The sequence below is a fragment of the Struthio camelus genome, chromosome 6 (genome assembly GCF_040807025.1).
Source record: "Struthio camelus isolate bStrCam1 chromosome 6, bStrCam1.hap1, whole genome shotgun sequence".
Classification (NCBI taxonomy): domain Eukaryota; kingdom Metazoa; phylum Chordata; class Aves; order Struthioniformes; family Struthionidae; genus Struthio; species Struthio camelus.
In genome coordinates this window covers 33569836-33583226 of record NC_090947.1, presented here as the reverse complement: position 1 = coordinate 33583226, position 13391 = coordinate 33569836, and the positions used below count along the sequence as shown (strand labels likewise).

General features: G+C 43.7%; 1 protein-coding gene across 7 annotated transcripts in view; it reads left to right on the top strand.

The window, feature by feature from the left end:
- Positions 1–13391, top strand: part of SEMA5B (semaphorin 5B) — a 279310-nt gene that overhangs the window by 96144 nt on the left and 169775 nt on the right. The window contains exon 1 of one of the 7 annotated variants that reach the window (XM_009667871.2): positions 2849–2970. The exons of the other annotated variants lie outside the window; for them this stretch is intronic. The gene's annotated coding sequence lies outside the window, so the exon portion shown is untranslated. Of the gene's footprint in view, positions 1–2848; positions 2971–13391 lie in introns of those variants that run through there. 7 annotated transcript variants of the gene reach the window in all.

Sequence of the window (13391 nt, the reverse complement as noted above, 5' to 3'; positions counted from 1 at the left end):
CGTGTTTGAGCCTTTTGCTGCTTAGGTTGTAGAAAGTTTGTTCCTAATGAGTTTTCATCTCTCAGGACACATGCACAAATACTTTTTTGGGCTTTGCTTGCTCAGAAATATAGTGGAAGCTTTGAAGTGGATTGGCAACCTCTCCCCTTCATCCCTCTTTCTCTCTTTTTGTTTTAACTGTAGGTCTAATGTCTCTAGAGTGGGCCCAGAATTACAGTTTTGAACTGGTTGTTTCCCATAAGAGAACAAAGGTTGGCATTTGAATGTGTCGTGCAGGCTAATCGTCTCATAATCAAGAGCCTACTGACCTAGAAACTTATGTAGTCTTGTGAGTACAAACATGTGCAGTTTTCTGAGAAAAGGGAAAAATGATTATTTTCAAAGGATGGACATGACTGGTGTAATTCTCTGTTCTTTTGTAGCTTTCATTAATTTAGAAATGACTTCTGTGTAGAGTTGCTTGCTTGCAGTGCAGGGAACCTGCATGGAAGCGAGCTGAGCGCGGGGGTGAGCTGGTTTGTGCTGAAATCGGTAGGAGAATACCACTGTAGGGGCAGCTGAAGCAGGCCTGAAGAGAAGATTATATGTCTAACCGTATTGCTAAATAAGCAGAAAAGAGGCTAGAAGTATTATATCACATTTGTTCTCATTTAGGGCTTGATCCAAAACTCGCCAAAATGAACGGGACACTTTCTGCTGATGAGCTTGAGTTTTGGGTCAGGACACCTGATCCTCACCTTTTCCCTGTCTCGCAACAACAAATTGGTGAGTGCTTCAGGCAAATAAAGATATTTTTAACAGCCAGCACTACAAACACTACCTGGCAGTGGAAAAGCAAACTGTACTCGTATCCATTGGTCCTAACCATGTTATCAATAGGAAGCAGTCCCCAGTGAAAAACTGGCATGGTAAGTTAAAAATGCAGGAAGCAGAATAGGACTGTCCTTAATCTGTTGTAGCCACAATGTCTCTTCAGCCTATACAGGCGTAAACAGTTACTTTGAATAATATGACAGGGATATGGATATGGACATGGACATGGATATGGATATGGATATAACCCAAAGGTGTCATTATTATGTAGGCAAATGACCTTAAAATGCTATTTCCAGTTTTGCTACTTCATCATCTTTTACACTTCTTACTCTCTAGCTTATATTCTATTGGTTTTATTTTTTTCCCTGTTTTTCATGTATTCCTTAAGTTCAGTATGTGCAGATTCATTTTAGGGATGGAGGTGGAGCACAGCTGGTGGAGTGGAGGGAGAGGGGAGGGAGCAGATCTTTTTAAAGCAGCTAAACTTGTAGCCAAAAAAGATACTGCATTTATAATGTTCCCATTCTTCTCAATACTTAACAAGAAAAATGATTGTGTGTGTGTGACGTGAATATTCAGCACAGAGCTTTGGTGGCTGACCGGCTCTCTTTTCACAGCCATCCAACCGCACACACATTCCTAGGGGATTACCTCACTGCCAGCGCTCCTCAAAGTGTGGGATACGCCGAAGCCGACCAACTGCAAAGCTCCTTTCTGCTTCCTGTAGTGCTGATTTTAGGCAATGACCTTTTAAACCACAAATTTAATCCTCCACCTGCCCCTGAAATGATTTTTCATCCGTTAGCTAAATGGAAGAGATGCTGGGAGTGGAAATCGGGTACAGTCAGTAGGTTACTAGTAGAAATTCTTCTCCACGTTTCCCACTCTTCTTTGGCTCTAAGCATTCAATAACTTTTCCAGCCAGCGAATGTTTGTCCCTTCCTTCTCTCTCTCTTTTTTTTTGTTCTTCCCTTGTTTTGCATATTCTGACACACTGTTTACTTCAGTCTGCAGCTCCCACTGCTTTGTGTGCTTTCTCCCTGTCTCACAATTGCACAAATAAATCACTGAGGAAAATTTGCATTTGATGGGAATTTTTAGGTGATATTAAGTTTTATGGGGAGATTATCGTGAATGTGAGGTGGCTTAATTACAATGAATTTTCATTTGTGGGACAGATGTCTTTTCCTGTATAAGGCTATTTTTTTCTTTTATCTTTTTTGCTATTAAACATTCCAGTGGATTTGAAAATGTGGTGATGACAGGTCTTGAAAAGTATCATCTCCGCTGTGTCAAAATACCCACCTATGCCAAGCAGAGCAAGTCAGCATCGTCGCAGAAGTGAACAGTTAATTTATTCCAGGAATTTCCAAAGAGCGGGGACTGCATGCCAGGCGCTCGAGTCCAAGGCCCCTATATGTTATAGCACCCTCTAGCTCACTCCATTGGTAACTTGTCTCACTCCAGGTGAGAGCTGAAGTTAGCCAGAAGAATTTGGGTCAAGTGAAAGTTGATTAAAAATTTTTCCAGAGTTTCCACGGCTTGCAGTACTGTATCGATGGAAAGTGGCTTCCTTCCCACTCCCATATAGTGGTGCCTCCTCTCTCTGCTGCCACCGCTGCAGCTCATGCAGATGGGAACCAGTGTCCCCATTCCCATTTTAACCCTGCTCTTACATTTCCACATTAAAAAAAGGGACAGAAATGCCATTATACTCTGGGGTACACCCCTAACCGTAGCATGTGTTTAATGCTTAGCACTAACCAGCAGCTTGGTCTTTGCTATTTCTCCCTGCACGAGCTGCAGGAAGGGCCAGGAGCCTCCTGCGAGGTCCCCAGCCTGGTGTCCCAGAGCACAGATACTTGGGAGGGCTGGATAGCGATTCTGAGTTTTTGACTGTTTCTCTGAACCAAAAACGGCAAAATATATCTTGAGATTGTCACACCTTTTCCTCCTGACAGTGCTGCTGCAGCTCCCCAAAGTGTGTGAGGCACTGATGAAAGTGCTAGTTTCAATTTATTTTTTTTTTCAGGCTAAGGATTTCCACACTTGCACAACTCCCTTCACTGCCGTTCTCCATGCAAAGGGCCTTCGTGCCCCCGAGACTGATACCGCATCTGCTTCTCCGCGAAGACAAAGATAAACTGGTTCATGGTGCGTTGCTATTTTGCTTGCTCTTCAGCATGAGAACAAGCAATAAGAATGCATTTAAGATGTTAATGAAATTAATGAAAGCCAGATCTCGAAAACAGCTGAGATTGTTGACTGTCTCAGGCAGATTTGTGCTTCATTTTAATTACAGATGAGCCAGAACCAAAACCCTGATTAGAATTGCTCCAGATTTTGGATCCACATCTCTCAGCTTTGCAGTTTGGACCAGTTTCCAGGGTTTAATTCTCCTCCTGTTTTATTTTTTCCTTCTGATTTTACTCCAGGTATTTTAATGTTTTTATCTCAGTGAAAGATTGGCCTCAGTGATGGACAGGAGACCTGCTGCCACAAGTGTCCTTGGGAATCCAGAGGTATAATTTTGTAGCAGAATGTGCTAGTATATGTTGGAGAAGCACATACTAGATTTGGTTCTGACAAAAGTTACTGTGACATGCATGTGTCCAGGCCTTGCTGCGCCTTCCGGCATTCTGACATCTCAATATGTAAAATACCCTCTCTGGGAGGTCTTCTTCAGGTTAAATTGGAAATATCTTTCTCTCTGGCCTGACCTGGACGGGATTCTAGACCAGTCCCCTGGCCATTACGGTCTGTTACCAGGCCTTCGCCCACAACGCCAGACAATCCTGTCAACGGTGCAGTGTTCTCAATTTGCATGTATATCAGTTCCGTCTTAGAATTTATACTTTGATTAAAAAGAAAACCTCCTGCAGACAGTGTATTAATAATGAATAAATTCCTTTTCATATCTCCTGGATATAAGAGAACCTTGAGCCTCTCTCTGGGGAGAGAGAACGGTCTGAGCAGTCCAGTTAGAAACCTCAGAAGCAGCAAGCGTCTGGTTTATAAGCTTTATTCTTTCATCGCTCTACTCAGATCCCAGGAACAGTGTTACTATAGGCCATAGATACTGCGCTCTGCATTTTTAGGATATGTTGAGAAAAGCACCTGATCACAACAGCTTTAAAAACAGTGATAAAAGAGGGAGAGAAAAAATAATTTAAATGCTACGGTGCTTCATTTACGCAATATAATAAAAAGGAAATTTTGTGATTCAAATAATGATTGCAGGTTATTAACTCAACTTTAAGGACTTTATAAATAAGAGGCTTTTAATAAGTGATGAACATGGATGATAATGCACTAGAAAATGGCGAGAATCTTTATTAAGTTTGACACATTTGTCCTCCACCCACCTGCTTGCGTACTACTTTACTTGGTCCCCGGATCACTATCACAAACATGTGCCAGACAGAGGTTTAGCTGGGGAACTACATGGCAAAACATCGTGTTTGATTACTGCAGGGGTCTTGAGAATTTGAAATTTTGGGAGAGAGACCGTAGCACCACGGATTGCCCCTGAACAGAGCAGGGAGAGTTGGGCAGCTAAAGCAGGTGCGACTCAGCTTCCGGAGCCAAATTCGGGTGCCAGATGGTTTCCATCTATGCACGTAAGAGATCTCTCCTACGCTGATCACTGAAAGGTTAAGCAGGATGCTCAGTGAGACGTGAAAGTTAGGGTTCTCCCCGGACAGCCGTTGCGTTTGGACCTCGGTGTTGGCAGCAGGGCTGCTGGGCGCAGCTGCGCAGTGCTTCGTGGTGGCCGGGTCACACTGTGTGTAGCTCAGCGGGAGCCTTCTCCTGGGCTTCTTTACTTGAAGGATCTTGCTTGGGCGATGCTGAAGCCGGAAACTCTGACGATTATTTCACCACTTCTTCATATTTCTGAAGACTAGTTCTGACCGTCATCAAATTGTGGTGCGGAGATTTACTGGTCTGGCAGGGAGGTGGTAAAGGAAGAGGCAGGGTACTGCCTGGAGCCGCCTCCTCAGAAGCAGCAGTAAGCTGGTGCTGGTCTTAGGGAAGCTGTTCCTGCATGTACTGCCTTTTGATTAGACATTTCAGTCTGTAAAAAGTTCCTGTTAAGAGAGAGAATATATCAGATAGTCCTGCCCAGCTGCTGTTTTGGATAACTTAATTTTATCTTCTTAATGGGGAGGCTTTATCTTGCCTCCCCATTTCAGCAGAATATTCTACTCTATCTTGCCTAAATTATTAAAGACTGATGAGGTTTCCAAGCTAGAAGTGGCTGCATTTCAGTGACGGATGAGTTGATTTTTATATGGATATAGTAATCAACACACTTTTAAGCATCTTCAGTATGAAAGGCACAAGATAAACATGAAATATTATTTTGTGCCGTGCAGCTGCTCAAATCTGAAATACGCATTATGTCTCAGTAGTATAGACAGTGCTTAAGACTGTTAAATTAAACTATTAAAGCCTATAGAAAAAAACAGACATGACAGAGTGCAAATTAAATCTGAATTATCGTTAACTTGCTGTGCCAGTAGTTTTCAAACCCATTCGTATTGACCTGGAAGAGAGCAGGGGGAGTGGGATGACATTCACACCTCTTAATTGGAGTCATTAGCTGTACTTTGTTATCATGCTGCCCACAAAAAGGGCACTGCTGGGACAGACGTGTCACAGGTAGGGCAGAAGGACGCCTGTGGACCAGGAGGGATACCTAGCAGCGGTAGCGGCTGTCCTGCCATCTTTCTGATTTAAAGCCAGGACGTGGTCGGGCGATCAGTTTGTCAGTGGGTTTCTAAATGCGAGAAGTGACTACTGCAGGGCGAGTGAGGTGGGGAACTGGGGGAACAGTGCATTTCTGGACTGTGGAAAACGCTGGCATCTTATGGATATTCTGGTCCATCCTCCCCTGTTGTCGCCCTTGCTAACCATCACATGTTCGGGCGGGGGGCTGTGCTGAACCAGGGGCTGGAAGCAATCCCTGGTATGGGCCTTCATAGAATACTAGATAGAAAAGGAGCTTTTTAGGTCATCTAGATGATCTGCCTGCCAAAACATTATCACACCTGACTGTGTATTCTCAGATGCTTTGTCTAGTTCATATACGTCCAGTTGCAAGTGATTAAATTTTCACAGCTTCCTTTGGAAGATTATCATTGCCCCAGTCGCTAATAAACCCTCCACACTGCGTTTTAAAAGTGAGACTTTGCCTTTGTTTTCCGCATTTCATTACTCCTGATGGTATCTCCATGTACCTCTAAAAAAATCCCTTCCCATCCTTAATCTTTACAAGTGCTTGCAGGCATGTGGGTATCTGTTTACTGTGAGTCAACCTCATGCCAATCTATCAGTTTGCCTTTTAGAGCATTTTATGACAGCAGAAAGTGATTAATTTTCAAAGCAGACACAACCTTAATCTGCAGAAAAGGAAACAAACTTCCACTTACTCCTTTGCTGATTGAATCTGGAAATGAATGAATGATACCTGACTCAAATGTGTTTCTAAAATAGTTTTCATTAAATATAATCGGTCACTGCTGATCATCAAAAGTGTCTTGAAGATTGGCCTATATATATGTGATACTAAAGGCAGAATGAGTTCAGTGATCAATATTCATCCAACATCTTAATCTTCTCAACAGTATTAAATGGATTTCCTAACATCCCCGCAAAGCAGGGAAATAATGTAACTCTTGAGTAGGAATATTAAAGCAGAGAGGATAAATGTTACGTCCAAAGCAATGCTGAGCAGCTCTTGACTTCTATCTTTGTACCTGTTGTTCCGCTGTTTGTGACCATCAGCTGATGCAGTTACAGCTGGGAAAACTCCCAGTAGGGACAAGAAGAGCCATGACTTGGCAAACTTGGATGAAAAGGCTCAATGTGCTCAAGTGGCTTGCCTTGGATGTGTCGATGGAGTCACAGATCTGTGGATCCCGAGTCACCAGGGGCTGAGTCAGGACTAAACCCAAGAGCGCACCCAAGGCCTTAGTTCTACGTGTAGGCTCTCAGTGGAGATAGGACCATGGATCTCTGTCCTTAAGCCCGTCCCTTGCTATATTGCTAAAATATTCTTCCTGCTTCCGGCACGTGGCTGAAACTTGGCTGAAACTAAGCGCAAACATGCAAGTCGTTTTGCATACTCCTGCACTATAAAAATCATGCTAATTTTATATACATATACAGTTAGCTCAATAATGGCTGAAGATCTTTGTTCCTCCCTAGACTTACCGTAGAAAATCTCTCTAATTTCCCTGCTGCAAAACTGGAGGGTAACTAACAGTGTATTTAATTTAGTTATTTAAGGCAAGGACTGCTCCTGAACATCTGTCTACGGCCATGACTTCTGGAGAGATTTGAATGAATGACCTGGAAGATTCTGAATCATCCAGTCACGCAAATTAAACTATTTCAATAATATGAGGGCTACTTTTCCTGATCCATAGTAATTGATGAGGCTCATTATATGTTAATATCACTTCTTTTTTTTAATCTTACATGTAATTCACTATAGTGTTTCAATATGAAGGTATAATTAAGATTCAGATGGCAGTTTCATTCTAGACTGCTCTCTACAGTTGCTTAAATAAAAATTAGCACTTGGAGTGGTATTTTCTCTAAAGGCAGAAAAAATATTCTTTTTGATACTTCGAATATAAATCTATTCAACTGTTGCTGAGTTTTCTCGTTGTGGAGAAACACAAAATACTGCCTCTTCAATGCAAAACACTATTTCCCCTTCACCTGTTGTGTGGTTCTGGGCCCCTTCTGAAGATCTTGTGTTCAGTGCAGTGTCCAGTGTCCAGTTCTGAAAAGCACAAAACCTGTCGCTTTCATGGTTACAACTGTGACCAGTAATCAGTTCCTTCACTCATATATTAATGTTTATTATCATTGTGTATGATGTTGAGGTATACAGTTAGTCAGTCACTCCAAGATCTGCCTGACCAAGCTGTGGGTGTACACATCCTTGGGTGAACCTTCATGAAACTTCACTGAAATTTTGCCAGGCTTGTTATACGCATTAAAGGTTTATGTGGGGCTTAAACTGTGCCAAAAGCCTTGGCAGTGAGGGGAGGAGAGGCATGCGTGTCTGTGTGTGTTGGTATATGTTGTTAGCTTTGCATTGATCCTCTTCTTTATGACCGTTCTCAAGGCTTCTATAAAAGGCTCTGTCTGTATGTGGGATTTGAGGACTGCCTACCAGCTGACTACACACGTTAGCTTACTACTTGGGACGTAACACACTGTTGACAGAAAAGCTTTGGACCATAGCATACGAAAAGAGCAAGAAGTGTTTCTGTAATAAAATGTACGGAAAGACAAATGTGGGTGTACATGAAAACATTCGGGCGAGGCTGCTGACATGCTGCAAGGAGGAGAGGAAGAAAGGAATTTCTGTGTTTTTGTAAAGCAGGTAAAAAAAAATCACCGCTCGTAGGAATTTCTGAAGTGGATGGCAAAATCTAACCATTTTTATGTAGCAATCACAGAACCGTGCGATTTCACTTCATGTGCTTTATGAACATCATGTGCTTTATGAACCCTGTTTCAAGGTTTACTGTGCTGGCTGCTCGAGGAAACCTGGGGCAAGTGTGTGGAGTGCAACTCCTCCTAACAGTTTGAATTGCAAATGCTTGAACAGCTAGCCGTGTGGTTTGATAGGACAGACTAAATCTTTGCTCTGTAATGAAGGGGAATGTACATTTTATAGCTCCCTTAATACAAGGCCCCACAGTGGTTCATAGACTGTAACGTACAGCAATATAGAAAACATCTCACGAAAGAAGTAGAGTCACCTCTGGGGTGGAAGAAGAGCGGAAGGGAAGAGGCTGCCTTTGGCTGGGGCTGCAGCCATGGTGTGGGTAGGGGAGCAAAATCCCATCGTAGGGGAGCAAAATCCCATCTCTGCCCTTGTGCTGGAGTGAACAGGACTATGGTGATACCACCTTTTCTAGGAGAAAAGTGCCATGGGATCTTTAGCCACCAGAATGATCCAGCACAGCTGAATGCCTCATTTTCCAGCAAGGCCCACTGGGGTGGGGAAGGCTGTCTGAGATGCATCTGTATTGACTGAGTTTTCTCACCATGAGGTTTGTAAAGGTACTTGGGCCCATCTTTCTGCTGCGGAAGGCCAGATACAGAGTAATGTGTTTGGGCCTTTTTCCAGCTCCCCCTCCATGGAGGATCAGAATGCCAGGCCCACGCACGTGCACATCAGCTGCCTCCTCCTTCCGAAGGCTGGAGCAAATTCCTCCCCCGCCTCTTTGTGAAGCTTGGTAGCTCCTCAGGACCCTCGCTGCGAGGCCCAGAGGGAGGAACTGGAGAGGGAGCCCAGTTTGCAGGGAGGAGGGAGTGGGAGCACTGATGGGGTCTGGTCCCAGCTGCATTCAGCGTCTGTCCAAGCGCTGGTGGTGGAGCAGGGACACAGGAGAGGAAGGAAGAGGTGGGAATCTGTGTACGTGGGTAGGGCTTGAGAGTTTTTTCATCATCCTGCTCTACAGTGGAGAGCTCTGGGAATCGCTGTAAAATCACTTAGCATCTTTGTGACTCAGTTTCCCTTCCTGTAAATTGGAGGAGATCTTCCCCAAACATGCTGTAAAAATGATTATAGTACAGAGATGCTGCAGTGTGAGGGCCCATATGAGCGCTTCAGAGAGACAGCGTGCTGTCTGGCAGCTGCTTTAAATCTTTAAAAAGAAATGCAAAGATTTGGCTTCATTTTGTACCATGTGGAAAAGCAGGATGTGTCTTTTGAAAAGGAATTAGTCAGAACATTGTCATTTTGAAGGACTGCAAGTGGTGTAGGTCACATTCTCTACTGCTGTAATTGCAACTCCTGTGCCTCAGTCACGCAACAGCAGAGGCTTGGGGTTGCCTGCCCATGCAGGTAGCTGAGGTGGGAGAGTACTGTCTGTGTGCCATGTGTTGTACTGTAATGCACGTTTAGGAACTAGGCCTGTTTTTAATAGTTTGTACCTTTTCCGCAACTGCTTCCTGTTTAAATACTGTGCACGAACCCAAAAATGAGCAACCGTCACGGCAGCTGTCAGTGGATTTTTGTATGTTCTCAGCAAAGACCCTCCGAGGAATTTCCTTATTAAATAGATGAGCTATCAAAAGCGCCCTTTTTGCCGAAGAGGGCAAGCAGCACAGAGAACTGAATGAACGTTTAGTGAAATTCAGTTGTACTTTAATGAGATCGGGCCTTGGAAGGAGGTTTCTCCTGCCTGGTAGCTACTGGAAAGACCGTCAGAATAACACATAATGGTCTTTAGTATGAAATCTTAATCATCTTTGCCTGTGGCTCTTTCAAGGTATACTAGTACTTTTGACGTATTGCTGGTTGGATGCTGTTGCCCCAAGAGCTGAGCTGGGCCAGGTGGGGGTTTGTAGATGATCACAGGCATAGAAGTCTTGGCTACCTGTGGACAAACTCTACTTTGGGAGGCTGATGAATGGTGGTTAAGCCTTCAGGGTGTTTCAGACTTGCTTTTGGGGAGAGAAAACATTGAAATCAGTTATAGGAAAACAGAGAAGGTTTATCACCAGTTGCGTCTCTAACTTTGGGTGCTTGAATAGAATAGACTAGGACTTTTCAGCCTGGGAAAGAGGTGGAGTGGGCATGTGGTAGAGATCTAGCAGACAGGTCGGTGGGTGAAAGCAAGCAAGCAAGGAGGAAAGAAAAGGAAGGATGTGGCTTCAAGGAACGTATTAGGTGACTGTTTTGCTTGCTGGGTTGTTTTACAGTTCGTGCTAAAGGAGCATTAACTAGATATTGCTGTTGGAGAGGAAAACGTGAGAAGACTGGGGGAACAGTGGAGGAATTGCCCTAGAAAAGCGTTGGGACAAGGCATGAGAGAGAAGGAAAGGCAGAACTTGCATTCTTGCAAAGAAGAAAGCAAAATAACCTAATTAGAAACAGAGAATGATGTTAAAGAGAAATACCATGTCTGGGAGGCAGATGAACAGATCATATGAATTAGAGCTATTCATTTAACTCAAGCAGAAATGTGCTATATACTTTTATTCCACCTCAACCTGATTTCCACCATTTTTATTCTGAGTCAGTGCCAGAGGGTGTCCTTTAATACTACCCTCTTGTACAGAATTCAGGAGTGAGGCTCTTTTCCACATCTAAGTCTTTCTGTTATGTTATTCCTCTCCTAGGGGAGTGAAATTGATTTTCAATAAAGCAGCTGGTTGATTTTTAAGATTCTAGCACTTGGCTATTTGTTCGATCTTTTGGTTTTCCATTTAGCAGGTTGCTCTCTCTATCCCGCCTCTAAATGACTTACACCCAGCCTGCATGCACAAACCGTAGCTCCATGACCTCCTGGCTATTGCACGCTGCACCCCTTCTCCAAGGATTCCCACAACATTGGCTGATATTAAAGCTAATGAAAAATGTTGTGTTTCGTTTTCCTTCAGTGGAGTTGATTTTTATTCATTTCGGCCCTGTCTGTCAGGGCTGGATGAGTGGGAAAGGAGGGAGTCACAGAAGCTCTCTTTCATCGCAGACTCGAGTGCGCTCTGCCTGGCTCTCCCCTTATTCCCCCGAGTAAATCTACCACTCCTTTTCATACCCTTGTACTTCCTTTATGCTTGTTTTTTCTCCCATCATAGCCTTTTATCCTTGTTGCCGCAACTCCTTCTTTTGGCGCTGAGAGATCCTCGGCCTTGAGGCATTTCCTATTTTAGTGAATGTGTTTGGCAGTAGTAAACATCAAAGCATGATCCAGGCCAGCAGAGCAGTACATACCTTGATATTTCTTATATATTCCTGATTAATGTTCACGTACTCAAGCCAAACAGTTTCCAAGTTAAAACATTTTTTTCTCTGTCTCTGACCACTGCAAACTCTTCCTTTTATGTAGAGTAAAAAATGTATCTTCCTCCCTTTTCTTAAAGGGAGTCAGCAACAATAAAGAGGCTGGGTTGAGAAGCTGGCTGATAACTTTGCTCCTAATACGCAGGGTTGAACAGGACGAAGGCTGTTCCCCAGAGTTACTTTGGTTGTGCAGCACTAGGCGTTTGTTTGCGGATGATGCAAATGCACTGCAGAAGAAAATGAGAGAATGGCTGTGTCTGGTAGTCACTGTTATTTTTTAATACTTTTCTGAAGAAAACTTTTCTTCGGCAGGAAGCAGGTTATCTGACATATCATATCCTTCTTTGTGGGTAGGAAGTCTCTGCAGGTTTCCAGAAGGCTACTGGCAAAACAATTAAGGGTGCATATTTTGAGCAGTGCTTTAGAGAGACACTTAAAGCCCTCGCTTGGTGTTAGGAGACTAGGAAGTGCCATGCCAGATGAAACCGGCAGTCGCTCTCCCTGGACATGCTGTCAGTGGCAGTATCCAGTGTCGAATGCTTTAGGGAAGATGCAAGAAACTTTGACGTGCCACAAAAGACCTTCCCCTTAATCACACCAATCAGACTTGGCTGGTGCCCTGAAGCATGAGGATATATCTTAGACAGTGATTTTTCTCTGTGATTCATCATGACAGATGTTATAAGTGAGTTATCTATGTTACAGAGCAGAGCAGGGATGGAAGCAGAGGTAGCTGCTATGGTATGGCTTGGCTAGCTGTGGTATCAGGGAAGATCAGGGTAAACTGAAATGGTATAGTGGAAATCCTCAATCTTCGTTGCATTCATCAGTTACTGTCTCTACAGTTAACTCCTTTTCCTTAATTGAATAAATTATGTAAATAATTGACAGAAGCCCATAGCCAAATATTATAACAATGCATGTCTTAATTGGCTCAGAATTAAAATGTGCTTTGCTGTTGAGTTCTTACAGTACCTCACGGAGCAATATTTTGTATTTTTTCCTCAATACTTAACTAACTTAGTTTTGCCTTTACCTTTGCTGCTTTTATATGTTTGAATGACTGGGACTTCTTTTTCTTTTTCCCTCGTGCATTTGAGCCAGCAGAACCATCAGTCACTTTGATCTAGGAACAACATGGGAGATGGTGGCCACTTGGCTTGCTGTGATTTCATGACCCACCAGCTATCGAGCAGCAAAATAATACAGAATTGACACAGACAACTTGGCTATAAGATTTCAATATGTAGGATGTCAGCATCAGTCTGAAACATCCTGTTTGCAGAGTGGCAGACGTGAGCGCTGCCAACCCTGATGTCACTCACCTAGCGAGGCCACCCTGTGTCAGTGATTCTGGCAGGTGGTTCCCTGAGAACAAAGAGAGATTAAATATCCCAGGGAACGTTATTCTGCTGCGTAAAGCAATATTAAAAAGAACTTGCAAATAAGGCTTGTGTGTCGCCTGCTACCTGGCTGCTCCATGACAGGACGCTGAGCACTTTTGGTTGGGGTTGTATGTGCAGGAGGCGCAGATGCCGTAGTGGTAGGGAGGGCTCTGTTCTTACATTTTTAAGAGGGCATTTGCTGCAGAAGGACCTGTTCAAGCTGCCAAATTGCAGCAGCTTTAGTTATAGTTATGTGGACAAGTCCATTTTCCTCCAGCACTATCAGCAGAGTGAAACTGGGCAGGACTGCAAATTGTTGAGCACATTGGCCCGTGGCGCAGTGGCCAGTTTCACACTGCAGCCCCCAGGTCCGA